This window comes from Alligator sinensis, unplaced genomic scaffold, assembly GCF_000455745.1.
Source record: "Alligator sinensis unplaced genomic scaffold, ASM45574v1 scaffold1430_1, whole genome shotgun sequence".
NCBI classification, from domain to species: Eukaryota; Metazoa; Chordata; order Crocodylia; family Alligatoridae; genus Alligator; species Alligator sinensis.
Window position 1 is genome coordinate 437768 of NW_005842800.1, and position 14204 is coordinate 451971.

General features: G+C 45.7%; 1 pseudogene; it reads right to left on the reverse strand.

The window, feature by feature from the left end:
- Positions 1–4751: 4751 nt before the first annotated feature.
- The window catches only part of LOC112547910, a 28477-nt pseudogene continuing 19024 nt past the window's right edge, over positions 4752–14204 (reverse strand).

Here is a 14204-nt window from a genome sequence, read left to right on the forward strand (position 1 = left end):
GACCCCCATAAATCTGCTGGTCCAGATACACTGCACCCAAGGGTGCTAAAGGAACTGGCTGACGCAGCCACCAGCAAGGATATTTGAGAATTCGTGGCGCTTGGGTGAAGTACGTGAAGATTGGAAGAGGGCCAATGTGGTACCTATCTTTAAGAAGGGGAGGAAAGAGGACCCAGGAAACTACAGGCCAATCAGTCTGACCTCAATTCCTGAGAAGATCTTGGAAAAAATTATCAAAGAAACCATTCTTGACAGGCAACATTTTAAGGGATAGCCAGCATGGGTTTGTTGTGGGTAGGTCCTGCCTGACCAAACTCATTTCCTTCTATGATCAAGTGACATATCTTCTGGAGAAAATGGAAGAGGTTGATATAATATATTTGGACTTTAAAAAAGCCTTTGACTTTGCATCCCATGATGTGCTTATGGAAAAATTGGGCAACTGCAGCCTTGACTACACCACAGTCTGATGGCTGGGGAACTGGCTCTGCGGGTGAACCCAGAGAGTAGTGATTGACAGAACCAAATCAACATGGCACTCGGTGACCAGTGATGTCCCCCAAGGCTCCATTCTCAGACCGGGACTCTTCAATGTCTTTATAAATGATCTGGACACCGGTGTCAGAAGTGGACTGACTAAGTTCACTGGTGACACCAAACTTTGGGGAAGAGTATCCACACTTGAGGATAGGTTGGTGATCCAGGCTAACCTTGATAGGCTTGCAAGCTGGGTGGATAAAAACCTGATGGCATTCAATACGGAGAAATGCAAGGTGCCCCACCTTGGGAAAAAAACCCTTTATCACACTTATAGGCTTGGCAGTGCTACACTTGCTAGCACTATAGCCAAAAGAGACTTGGGGATCATGATTGACCACAAGATGAACATGAGCCACCAATGTGATACCGCAGCTGGCAAAGTGAACAAAACTCCGGCTTGCATCTACCAATGCATCTCAAACATGACCCGGGATGTCATCCTCCTGCAGTACTTGGACTTGGTGAGGCTACAGCTGGAGTACTGCATCTAATTCTGGGCTCCACAATTCAGGAAGAACATGGAGAAGCTTGAGAGCCCAGAGGAGAGCCACATGCATGATCAGAGGGCAAGAGAGCAGGCCTTATGAAGACAGGCTGCGAGCTATGGGACTCTTCAGCCTGGAGAAGGACAGGCTCACAGGTGACTTGGTGGCAGCCTATAAGTACATACGGGGTGTGCATCAGGATCTGGGGGAATGCCTGTACACCAGAGCACCCCAAGGGATGGCAAGGTCCAATGGTCACAAACTCCTGCAAGACTGTTTTAGGCTAGACATAAGGAAAAGCTTCTTTACTGTCTGAGCCCCTCAAGGCCTGGAACAGACTCCCCCCTGACGTGGTGTAAGCACCTACTCTGGACACTTTCAAGAAACATTTTGACGTTTATCTTGCTGGGATCCTTTGACCCTAGCTGACTTCCTGCCCCTTGGACAGGGGCTGGACCCGATGATCTTACGAGGTCCCTTCCAGCCCTAATGTCTATGAAGTCTATGAATTTATTTTTGTGTTATTATGCAATCACCTCTATATACAGTACACAAACACAAATCATGACAAAAATATTTGTTGTAATAAAATTAAAATATGTTCTAGTCAGTGACTTTTAGTGCATAATTTGTTTTTCTCTGGTTCTAAGATAACAACTCCTCCCACCCAACAGGAGTATTTCCAGGGGCAAGGGGAGGCACTTCTGGTGGCAAAGTTTGGGGACTAGGGGTGGGACTTCCAGACTCCAGACGGTGGCCAGGGGGCAGGACACCTGTCAAGGGGTGGGGCTACCCAGGCGGCCCTTGACAGCTCACCAAACCTTGTTAAGTGGCCCTCCACCCAAAATGACTGCCTGCCCCGTTATAGAATGAGTCACATGAGTAACTTTTATTTATTATTTTTCTGTGTTCATATGAAAGCAAGTAGCGGAAATGAACACACAATAGCTTGTGGCCTGTTTGTCTCTCTTGTACTTTACTACAAAAGTAATCGTGGGATGCCTTGATAATGCATTTCAATTGTGATATTTTCTAGTTCAATTTTGCTTCAAATTAAGAGGCATTGCTAACACTCTCCTGAGCTAATCTAACACTCCCCTTTTCTCAACACTCCCACAGTTGTCCTCTTGTCTCCTAGCACTCTATTATTCACAATCACTATCCTGTTGCCACTAAATATTTTTTATATATATATATATTTTATGCCAAGTAATTAAACATTTTCAACTTGTGGTAGTGTGAATTCAAATTCCCAGACTTCTAGTCATGAGTGTTTCCCCTTATCCAGCTTGTTAGCAAACTGATCTCCACTTTTTATTCAGAAAAAATAATTTACCAAATATTATTTATATTTTTTGTCTATTGTCATTTATGGTCATCTCCCATTTGCCCCATCAACAATATAAACAAATAATGTCATTATCATTATAAAATTATTTTAGCTTAAGCACCTGTAGGTAAACTAGTATATCAATCAGTTTGCTTCTAGTTTCTCTACCTCCTACTCCTAATAAAGTTGCAATTTTAAGAAAAGAATTGTACACAGTCTTCCTGAAAGTAGGACCTAATTGTCTGCATGCAGCTTTGATAAGCTGAGCCACCCATTTTCATGAGAGAGAGGCATATAATGTTTTAGATTCCCACATCCCTAGGAAAGTCTGAAGTTCTGTGATTTGTGCTCTGCAGCTGTATGAGCCCCCAGGTTCAGGCTCCATCACTCCAGCTCAACATCACAGGACTATCATAGTGATGCTGGCTGGCTGCTTCTCCAGCCACTGTGGTTACCAGCTGTGTTACCCTCTCATGCTGACAGGTTGGGCTGCCATTCTCATACCATTTCTGTAGCTGGTTCGCAGTCCTGAGCTGAAATGCTATGTACAACCAGTCTGATTAGCTGGATCATCTTTGGCCTTCTAATGGTTGCACCTCCCTTGTGGCACAATTCTGCAACCCTTTTCTGAGAGAGTTGCTTGTACACTGAATCCTCAGACATTGCTTTGACTAGGCACTCTGGTATCCTGCTGCTGGCACCACCTGTCATAGATTTGGGAGGGAGTAGGGGGTTGTTTATTTTTTCCTTAAATCAAGTTTTATCAAGTTACTTTTTCCTGAACTTGTTCTGTAGACTTTTTGACTGAAATGAAATGAGAAACAGCAATTCTATGTTTGACCCACCCTGTAAGTGACTTATCTAAAGTTGCAAATGAATCTTCTAGAAGAGCAGGGAAATGAACTTCAGTCTTCTAGTTCGCAGGCCAGCAACCTGACCTAACCAGCAACCTCCTAGCTGCGGGATTGAATGATAATCGGAGAATTTGAAGTATAAGTGTTCAACACAGACACTGGAACTGATAATATGTCTGATATCTAGAGATAAGCCCTGGCTAAAAGCCCAGATCAATCGTTTCCAGATTTTTTAAACATTTGGAACAGGTTTTTTTTTCTGATTTGCCCTGCATCCCTATTTCATGACCCTGTAATAATAACCTGAAACTAATTCCAGCTCTGAACATCCACAAGACTTTGTGAAAATGTGGCTTCCCACTAGAAAAATCACCACGGGTGTCTTCTTAATATGTCCCCTTGGGAACAGAAAAAAATACTCTCTCCAATGACTTCCATTTACTCAAGTTTCTCTTTTTGTGCATGATTTGTACAACTTCTGCTTTCAATCCTATTTCTGTCTCTAGGTGCTATTCTTTGAATTTCGACATTCATGGTTTTCATTTTCCAGAGAACATTCAATGCCTATCAGGTTGTCTTGGGAGGTGGTATTTATTTTCCCCTTTTTCTACAGATGCTTATTTCTAAGGATTGACAGTAGCCTCCACACTGCATAACTCGCCCTTTTCCTAATTCACTTTCATGTTCAGGTACCATTCTGATTTTGCCTGCTATTCTCTTTCTGTTTTCATTTTTCTTTCCTTACGTTTTGCTTTATTTCTGAGGCATTTTCTTTCTCATTATTTAAACAACGTTACAGCCTCTTCTCCCCTTGTGCTTAATGAGAAAGAGGTTTGGGGAGCAGATCTCAGGCACTGCTCTTTGTTTATGATATCTAAGTGACTTAAAATGTCTGATTTGTAAACACAACTGGGAGCAAACAATCACAAGAATAAAACTGAAAGTGCAAGTTTTTGGTGCTAGCAGGTCTGCATCTTCAAAAGAGCAATACTGCTACAGAGGATGGACTGAAAATACAACCCTAGTAATTGGATTTTCAAAATGGTTTAAGACTGGATTGTCAAAGACTGAGCTTCCACCAGCTTTGCCGCTGGCATTTAGGGCCAAATTTGGTGCCTAACTGGGATCTGAAGCAATTTAGATGCATGGAAGCAGAAGGTTGGCCACGATCATTCCCCTGCTTTACGTGTGGCAGGAATAATGTTATGTCTTGTATTGTGTCAGGGTTGATGGCAGTTTTACAAAGAGTTTAACTTTAGATTATGGGTTCGTACATGATGGTTTAGATAGGGATGATCTTACTTCAGGGAGGGGGTTGGACTAGAAGACGTCTGGAGGTCACTTCCAGCCCTGCTGCTATATCCTTCTATGATTCCATGATACGAATTCTCACCCAGAAGTCTTTAAAGCGTTCTTGTATAACTCTGTATTTTCTCCCTGTCCCCAAGAAATGAGAGCTCCTGAACTTTATATGTGGCATGTTGACTTGCTTGACCTCCTTCTTTAGTTTGTTGGTTGGTTAGTTGGTTGGTTTGTTTCTGCTCATATAAACAGAGCTTGTTCTCCTTGAAATGGATGGAACTTGGATCCCCTTCTAGACTCTTCCCTATTACTATCATAGTACACAGCTGCCAGGATATAAATTTCAAATACATTCTGTAGAAGAAAAAATGTCCATTAGTGATCTGAGGCAACCCCCGCCCAGGTTGGACAAGCAGAGGTAACGTGATCCCACCTTGCTACAAGACCACCCCTCTGAGATACTATTCTTCCTTTTGTAAGACCCTTAAGAACTCTCCAGCCGGTCCCAGATTCATTTGTAATTAAGCAAGGATAAAGGGAGGACATGCAACCATGGGTGGATCTAAGACCTTGGCAATAGCCAAGGGTGTGATTACAACCCCTTGCTGTGATCCTGGATATCTCTGAGCTTACTGGCACAGCTCCACATGCGCTGTGAGCTCCATGAGTGCACTGGCTGGGCAGAATTTGGGTCTGCCCAAATTCCCTGCACTCAAGCAGGGAATGCTCACTCTGCCACTCCTGCTCTTTACGCTCTGCCATCTTCCCCATCCCCCACCAACAAATTCAGGGGAGAAAAGGAGACTAGAAGCAGACGAGCACAGGCCCTGGGCTCTGGAAACTGTGTGAAAGCAGGGGCTGCTGCTGTCACTCACCTCCTCCTTTCTCCTGCTGCTGAATTCAGGGTGCTGGGAAGGAGAGAAAGGAAGAGCAAACATTGCTTGGGCTCCACAGTCACTTGAAAACAGGGACTCCAGGCAAACCCCACACCCACCAGCTGGGAGCTCACAGCCTATGTGGGATCTCTGAGATCTTACTGTGCATGTGGTACACAGGTAAAGTGGGGTGTGACTGCTGCCGCACTCCCTCTGAATGTGCCCATGCCTGCAATGTCCCCCACCTCCAGCTCTGCAGGAATCACTGAAACTCTACATTTCCAAACTCTAACCAATCTCTAACATTAAGGGTTCAAATTAGACCCATGTGAATATGTATATACACACATGAATGCAGATTATGGCTGTAGTGATGTTTAAGGTATGTGGGGGGTCACATTTTAATTTGAAGTATCTAGTGTTGACCATGGTCAGGAGGAGGATGCTGGGATAGACAGACCATACATCTGATGCAGTATAGTGACCCTGAATCCTCTTCTGGCAAATTCCTACAGCCTGCCTTGCAGAAGGCTGATAGCATCACTGAAGAACTTGTCAGCACTGGTTGATTTGGACAGCCAAATGTTTTGTATGTATCCCCTCTGGTGGAGTCCCTCCAGGCTCTAGTTTCTGTATCTGTTTCAAAGTTTCATGAAACTATGAAAAGTAGGGTCGGGAAGGGACCTGAGCAGATCATCAAGTCCGGACCCCTGCCACGGCAGGAAAGAGTACTGGGGTCAAATGACCCCGGCAAGGTGTTCATCCAGCCTCCTTTTAAAGACCCCCAAGGTAAGAGCCAGCACCACTTCTCTTGGAAGTTGGTTCCAGATCCTTGCCGCCCTGACAGTGAAGTAGCACTTCCTGATGTCTAGCCTGAACCTACCCTCTGCCAGCTTGTGGCCATTATTTCTAGTCACTCCTGGTAGTGCTCGGGGAAACAGGGACTCTCCCAATGCCTGTTGGTCCCCCTGACTAGTTTGTAAATGGCCACTAGATCCCCCCTCAGCCTTCTTTTGTGGAGGCTGAACAGGTTCAAGTCTTGTAGCCTCTCCTCGTAAGACCTGCCCTGCCAACTCCTGATCATGCAAGTGGCCCTCCTCTGGACCCTCTCCATGTTGTCCACATCCCTCCTGAAGTGCGAAACCCAGAACTGGATGCAGTACTCCAACTGTGGCCTGACCAGTGTTGCATAGAGGGGGAGGATCACCTCCCTGGACCTGCTTGAGATGCATCTCTGGATGCATGACAAGGTACAGTTGGGCCTTCTTGACCACATCCCCACACTGTCGGCCCATGTTTATTTTGCCATCAATAATGGCTCCAAGATCCTTTTCTGCCTCTGCACTGATGAGAAAGGAGTTCCCCAGCCTGTAGATATGCTGCTGGGTCTTCCTCCCCAGGTGCAGCACCTTGCACTTGTCAGTGTTGAAACCTACCCTATTTTCATCCACCCACCCCTGTAACCTGTCCAGATGTAGTTGTAGCCTGTCCCTCCCTTCTAGCGTGCCCACTTCTCCCCACATCTTAATGTCATCCGTGAATTTGAACAAGGTGCTTTTCACCCCCTCGTCCAAGTCTCTGATGAAGATGTTGAATAGTGTGGGCCCGAGGACTGAGCCCTGGGGTACCCCACCGCCCACATCCCTCCGGGTCAAATAAGACCCATCCACCACCACTCTCTGGATGCAGCCTTCCAGCCAATTTGCAACCCATCTGACTGTGTAGGTATCAGTGCCACAGTCTTCTAGTTTTTTGATGAGAATGGGGTGAGAGACAGTATCAAAGGCCTTCCTGATGTCCAGAAAGACTATGTCCACCATGACACCTCCAAGGATTTTGTGACCTGGTCATAGAAGGCCACCAGGTTGGTCTGAGAGGACCTGCCTCTAATGGACCCATGTTGGTTGCCCCTAAGCATAATCTCCCCTGCTGGCCCTTTACGGACATGCGCCAGGATAATTCTCTCAAAAAGCTCACCCAGGACTGAGGTAAGACTGACGGCCTATAGTTTCCTGGGTCCTCCTTCCTCCCTTTTTTGAAAATGGGAACCACATTGGCCCTTTTCCAGTCCTCTGGTACATCGCCAGAGCACCATGAGTCCTCGTAAAGCCGTGCCAGGGGTCCCGCAATGACCTCTGCTAATTTCCTCAGCACTCTGCTAATTCCCACAATGACCTCTGCTAATTCCCTCAGGAATCTGCGTGCAACCAGATACAGGGGTTCTCAGCAATCACCTGTGCCATGCAGAATAGTTTAGCAAATCCAATTCTTGCCGTCTGTAGGACCCTGTAACAGGGAATCCAAACCCTGTTTTTTGACAAGGGAGGGAGAGGAGGACTGGAGCCAAAGCAGGCTAGAGAAGGTGGGACATCAAAGAGGTGGCATCAATGAGGGGACTGAGAGAGACATATGAGAGGGGCGTGGGGATTAAGCAGCCAGAAAAGAAGCTGCACCAGTGAACCTGGGGGCTCCTGTCACTTTAAGCAGCTGTAGTGGCACAAGCACAGGCTGACAATTAAGGGAGAACCCAGCAGTGGGGGAGGAGAGGAGGTGCAGGGGAGAAGGAAAGTATGTGACTGGCAGAGTGCGGTGCTCCTGGGACACAAACCTAGTCCCATGTGATTGGCATAGTGCGCTGCTCCTGGGACACAAACCAGAGCTAGAGTGGGCAGCCAGGCCCTGCAGGCAAACAGAAAGGGAGCTCCCACAGAGAAGCAGACTGCAGGAAGCAGGCCCCTGGGAGAAAGTCTAGCCCAGGGAAGTTATAGTTTGCCAGAGGTGGGCTTTGCAAAGGCAGTATGCATCTGTTTTAGTTGTACTGTTATACATTTAATATTGCTTGTTGTATGACCAGAGGACCAGATGTGGCTATAAGGGTCAAAACGGAGGCCACAAGGGTGCTATAGGGACATCCAGCAGAGACTGGCCAGGGTCGGGGACCCAGTGGACTGAGTGGGGCTGAAACCCAAATGCTGTAGAGGGAGGCAGAGCTGAGAGATGCCTTGCTCTAGGCCCAGGATGCCAGGGAGGACAGAGCTGAGCTGGGAGCAGCCTTCCCCTGGGCACGGACACCAGGGGCCTGAAACAGGACAAGACAGGGCTAATGGAGGCTAGAGATACCATGAAGGCTGAGCCCAAAAAGGCCAGGCCAGAGACAGTTGGCCTAGGCTGCTTGTCAATAGCCAGGATAACCCTGAGACTGAAGCTAGTAAAGCCGAGGCCTAGCAAGGGATCAAAAGTGGCAAAGGAGTAATACCCAAGGGGTATGGGCATGGCTGTACGGGAGGAAGAAGACCACAGCCCTTAAGGCATGTAGGGCCAGAGGGAATGAATACTGAGAGAGAGAGAGCATGAAAGCGAGGGAGCACCTGGGCTTCCCAGCCTCCCAGGGCAGCTTCTCCTCACTTTCAACACCTGTGTGGCAAGTGAGGCAAGACCCTGGGAGGCAGGAACAAGGGTCTGACAGGATGGGGCGGCCACTGCGGGGCACCATGGCAGCCCTTGGGCACCAGTCCTGTCACAGACCCATTGGGGTCTGCCCTACTTGCCAGCTCATTCCTGGTCCCAGCTCTCCTCCTGGCTCTCACCTGCCATGACTTTGATGCTGGTTGTTGTTGGGCGAGAGGTCCTTGGTGCCAAAGGTGACCTCCAGGTAGGTTGGCTGTTCAGCCCAGCCAGCCCCCCACCTGGGGCCTTTGCCCTCCCTCAGCATTTCCCCTTTCAGGGAGTGCTCCCGTCGGCTTGTCAACACGTCAGCTGTTGCAGGCTGGGCCCTCCTTTTTCTCTCTGGTTGCACCCTCCGCCTTGGTCCACCAATTCAGACCTTATCTCCCAGCTACTGACCCTGCCTTGATTGGCAGGGGTTCAGCCTCACGATGCCAGTCTCTTCCTCTCCGGCTTGGGCCTAACTTCTGGCCCTTGTAGCAGGGAAGCACACCTCGGGATCCCTGTTCATGGCCTCCTCTCCCCTGTAGCCACAATCCACTCCTCTGGTATCAAGTTCAAACACAACAAAAACACAATCGGCTGCTTCATAAATCAGTCTCCCCCCTCAGGGTAAATGTTGCCCACAGGTTCTGTCTCCATAGGAGCCTTCTCCCTAGCTCCCCTGGGTGATTTGGGTTCCTGTCTGCTCTCTTCCAGGAGCTCCTCCCCTTCATGCAAGCAGAAGCTGCCTCCTCTGGACATGCTCACAGCCTGGGCTTACATCCCCCAGCCCAGCCTCCTTCCAGCCACCTGGCTGGATCTCCTGCTCCCCAGGGACCAGGTGCAGCTAATTGCTTTATTAGCCACCTGCCCTTTTTAGTCACTCAGCCCACCGGGGCCCCTGCTCTTTTGCTGCCCTCCCTGGCCCTCAGATTTCCTGCTCTTTCTGGCCTTCCTTGTAACAGGGTTTCCCTGTTGTAGAGTCTCAAGATAGTCCGTATTTTTCTCTGAGATGCATCAGTCTGAGGATGTACCAGGAGAAGTATTTCCAGTAAAGACAGAGAAGCATTGACGCCACGGTATAAGACACTGATGAGATCTCATCTGGAATACTCTAAACAGTTCTGTTCAGCAGTTCCAACCACGACAGATGAACAGAAACTGGACACAACTGCAAAGAATGAACAAGTGAATGGAGAGCTTATCTTATGCGGGGAATAGACATTCATGGATGTTTTAGCCTAATAAAACAAATGCTGAGAGGAATATGAGGGATAAATAGCAGGAATTGGAAAAGAACTGAAGAGCTACAGGACCTGAGTTAGCTAAAGAGTTAACAGACAATGCTAGCACAAGAACTTATGCGTATAAACTGGATCTGAAAATATTTAGGCTGAAAATTAAAGGAGGCGCTTAAGCATGTAAGCAGTGAGGGTCTAGATTAGCCTTTCAATCAGTGTAACAGGGGAAAACCCTAACTACTTGTAAGATGGTAGCCAATGAGCTTATTAAAGGACTGTATGGTGTGGTGCCTATGACTTGCATTACTACATCCCTATGCACCTGGGAGCATCCAGAGCTGAGTGCTTGGATTCCTCACTGTCTGCCCCTCTTAGCCCCTTAGAATAACTCTGTATGCATTTCTTTGGGTTCTAGTTTGGCCTCCATAAACTGGGAAGGGAATAGCTAGATCTTAGTGTTCTGACTTAGGTAATATTTCGGTAATATTTCATTTAAATGTTTTGCCCAAACCAAGACTCTATAGTTATACTGCCCTTGGCTACCTTATTCCTTCAACAAGGATAAGTGCAAAGTCCTGTAATTGGGTGAGAAAAGTTGCATGCAGAAATAAAGACTGAGGAGTGATGGGCTAGGCTACAGTACTGGAGAAAAGAACCTAGGGGTACAGTGGACTGTAAGATGAATATGAGCCAGCAGTGTGTGCTTGTTGCACAAAAAGCCAGCATCTGGGTTGTATTGTTGGGAGTATCACTTGCAAATCAAGAGAAATGATTCTTCTGCTCTATTTAGCATATGTTAGGCCTCCTCCTGGAGTACTGTGTCTAATTTGGGGCCCCACATTTCAAAAAGATATGGATAGATTGACAATGAGTCCAGCAGAGAGTGACAAAACTGCTTAGAGGTGTGGAGGACAGACTTAGAGGGTTAGGTTATCTGGAGAAGAGAAAACTGCAGGGGAGTTGATAACAGTCTTTAAATACCTGAGGGACAATTATAGAAAGGACAGAGCCAGACTATTCTCTTGAGTCATAAAGGAGCAATGGCCTCAAGTTACAGCAGATGAAATTTAGGCTGCAGATTAAGAAGAACCTTATGACTATGAGGTTGGTCAAGCATTGGAACAGGCTATGTGGAAAAATTGTGCAATCTCCATCACTGGAAATTTTCAGGAGCAAGTTAGAGGGTCACTTGGCTGAGGTGGTTTAGTCAGGAATGTTTCTGCCTTGAGCAGTGGCTTGGGCTAGATGATTTAATAAGGTCCCTTCCAGCCCTACTTCCCTATGTTCCTATATACTTATGAAGTTTCAATAATTAAAGTTTTCAGAAGTCTTTAGGAAAGGAGGTACTTAAATGCAAGCATTATTACTGTGTTGCTGGCTACTTTCTTCTCACCAGTAGGTCTCTAAAGGAGAAACATATGGCAAGAGAAGTGAAGAGAATGGAATTGTAAACCAGTGTAAAGGTCAAAGTGAAGTTCTACAGTGTCATCTTCAGCAGAATGACTAAGAACTTTTAAATCTCATTTTTGTGACAAAGATTGTAATATGAAGAGAAAATGTCACATGAATCATCCCTGTCACAATGGCTGGGAACTGTGCAAACCTAATCCATCATTGTCACAGCCCTCATAATGTAATTCTGTATAGTCCCTCCTTTGAAGCTATCCTGGAGTACTTAGTTGAAAATAAGAGGCATATTTTAACTCATAGGAAAGGGGGAAATGGCAAAAAACCCTACTTCTGATTATAGACCATCAATGCTATGGGTAAAACTGGAGGAAAATATTTGTTCAAGTTTTTTAAAGTTACAAAGCTATCTTAGGGCCAGATTGTGATTTATTCATTGACTGCGGTGAGCTGTTACTCCTGAGTAGTCCTGTTTATTTCAAGGGGAAAGTAGCTGAAATACTATTGTTATTACAAAAAAGTTAGTTCTAGTTTGGTACCTGCCTTTCAGAGGAATTATTTTTGAAATGGAAGGGTTTCAAAGAGAAGAAAGCCAAAGCAAAATAACAAAACAAGTGTTTCACCCTCAGAAATGTCCCCTCAAAGGAAGAGGTTTAATTGGGGTTCATGAGATTCTTATCTCCGAACTCTAGGTTGAAGCTTCAGGTCTTACAGGCAATGAAGTCTCTGGACCTTGTCAGATTAGTCTCTTAGAGCCTTAAAATCATACACAGCAGCTGTATGGCTTCTGTTTCCCTCTCTCCTGTTCAGATTTTTCATCCTGCTCAAATAGCCCAGCTTCAGTGTAGCCTTTGAAACTACCCCAGGCTGTTTTGGTTGGAGGCTGATGTAAAATATTCTCACTCTGATGTATGTTAAATGCCTGTCTAGATAAGAAATTACTCTCTTCAAACACACCTTTTTCATTGTCTCCACAACTGTGAATAAAATCAATATAAACTGAAAGCTGGAGTAGTAATTACTATCTGGAAAGGGAGATGCTGCAAATACCATCCAGTGCATTGTGAATCACTATCAACACATAGATTCTAAATAGGAAGGATTTGGTCTTATAGGACTGTATTCAAGATCGGGACCAAAAAAGGACTATTCAAAAATGGGAAACACTTTCCATAAAATAAAGTCAGTATTATATCAGCAATGGAATCCACAAAGAATTCACAGTACTAGTGTGTCCTCTGATCATTCTGCTTGTTTTGTGGGGAATTGGATATAGCGTTCTCCATATATTTTTCCTTATATACCACACAACACAATACAGAAGTGCTAAGATTGAGACTTTTAAATCCAAAGATTTCAAGGTCTGATCCTAAGTGATGCTCTCAGTGCTCACTGAAGTCTATGGAAATTGAAGGCACTGATCTGATCAAAGAACTTAGTACTTAGATCATATTATGTGCAAGTAAATTGAAAAAGACAGAAGGTGACATTGCAAACCACAGTCCCTGCACTACCAAGCTTATTATTTGTTAGAAGTAAAGCCATTTCAAGTCTTTGGGTGAAACAGCGCTCTCATAAAGCTCATGTAGTGCTTGGACAGAATTGCTGCAGCTCAGGGAACATCAGTATAACTGAGAATGGCAGGGATGACCCTGGTGAACATACTTTTCTCAGTAAAAGAAGCTATCAGTGATACTACTATGTGTGGAAATGCTGGTGTGCCCCTCTGGAAGGGTGAAGAGATAGTAAAGAGTTGTGAACAGGCCTCAATTGTTATTTGCCATGGCAGATTTCATTTAACAAAACAGTCAGTCAGTAGCTGTTCTGGCTTCAGGGAAAACATTCAGATGGTGACCTGAGGTATCAATAGGTCTGTGAAGTAAATTGTACAATCATAGAAAAATAGGGACCACAAAAATTCATCTAGACTAGGGGTGACCAACCTGAGGTATACATGCCACAAGTAGCACAGGCAACCTCTGTGTGTGGCACATGGCAGATCAGGAAGAGACAGACACAGCACAGTAGCTGATAGTGCAGAGAGCAGGGCAGATCAGCAAGGGAGCACAAGGCAGAAAAGAGAGCAACAGATTGTGCAGGAGAAGTGGATTGGAGTGGTACTTGGGGAGCATGACAGGCTAATCTGTGGCATGTTTGCCAAAAAGGTTGGCCCCCACTGATCAAGATGAACCCCTGCTCAAGGCAGGATCATCTCTCGGTATAGGCTGCTCATCTCTATATAAACCATTACAGACAAGTATTTGTCCAACATGCTCTAAAAACCTCCTAAGAGGTGTCTATTCCACAACCTTCTGGGTAATCTGTTTCACTGTCAGCCACCCTCATAGACCGAAAGTTCTTCCTAATATCTGACCTATATATACTTTATTGCAATAACACCATTACTTCTTATCCTGTTCCTGAAGCCATAGAGAAGTCTACCACTTTCCTCTTTATGAACACCCTTTGTACATTTGCAGGCTGTTATCAAATTCCCTCTCAGTGTTCTCTTTTGCAGATTAAATAATCCCAGTTCTCCTAAATAGTCCCTGTTCATTCCAATAAGTACCAGTTATGGCTATTTTTTTCAGCAATCAAAGCATGTAAGAAAAGAAAGGAGGTATCATAGATTCATAGATGTTAGGGTTGGAAGGGACCACAATAGATCATCGAGTCCGACCTCCTGCATAGGCAGGAAAGAGTGCTGGGTCTAGATGACCCCAGCTAGATGCATATCCAACCTC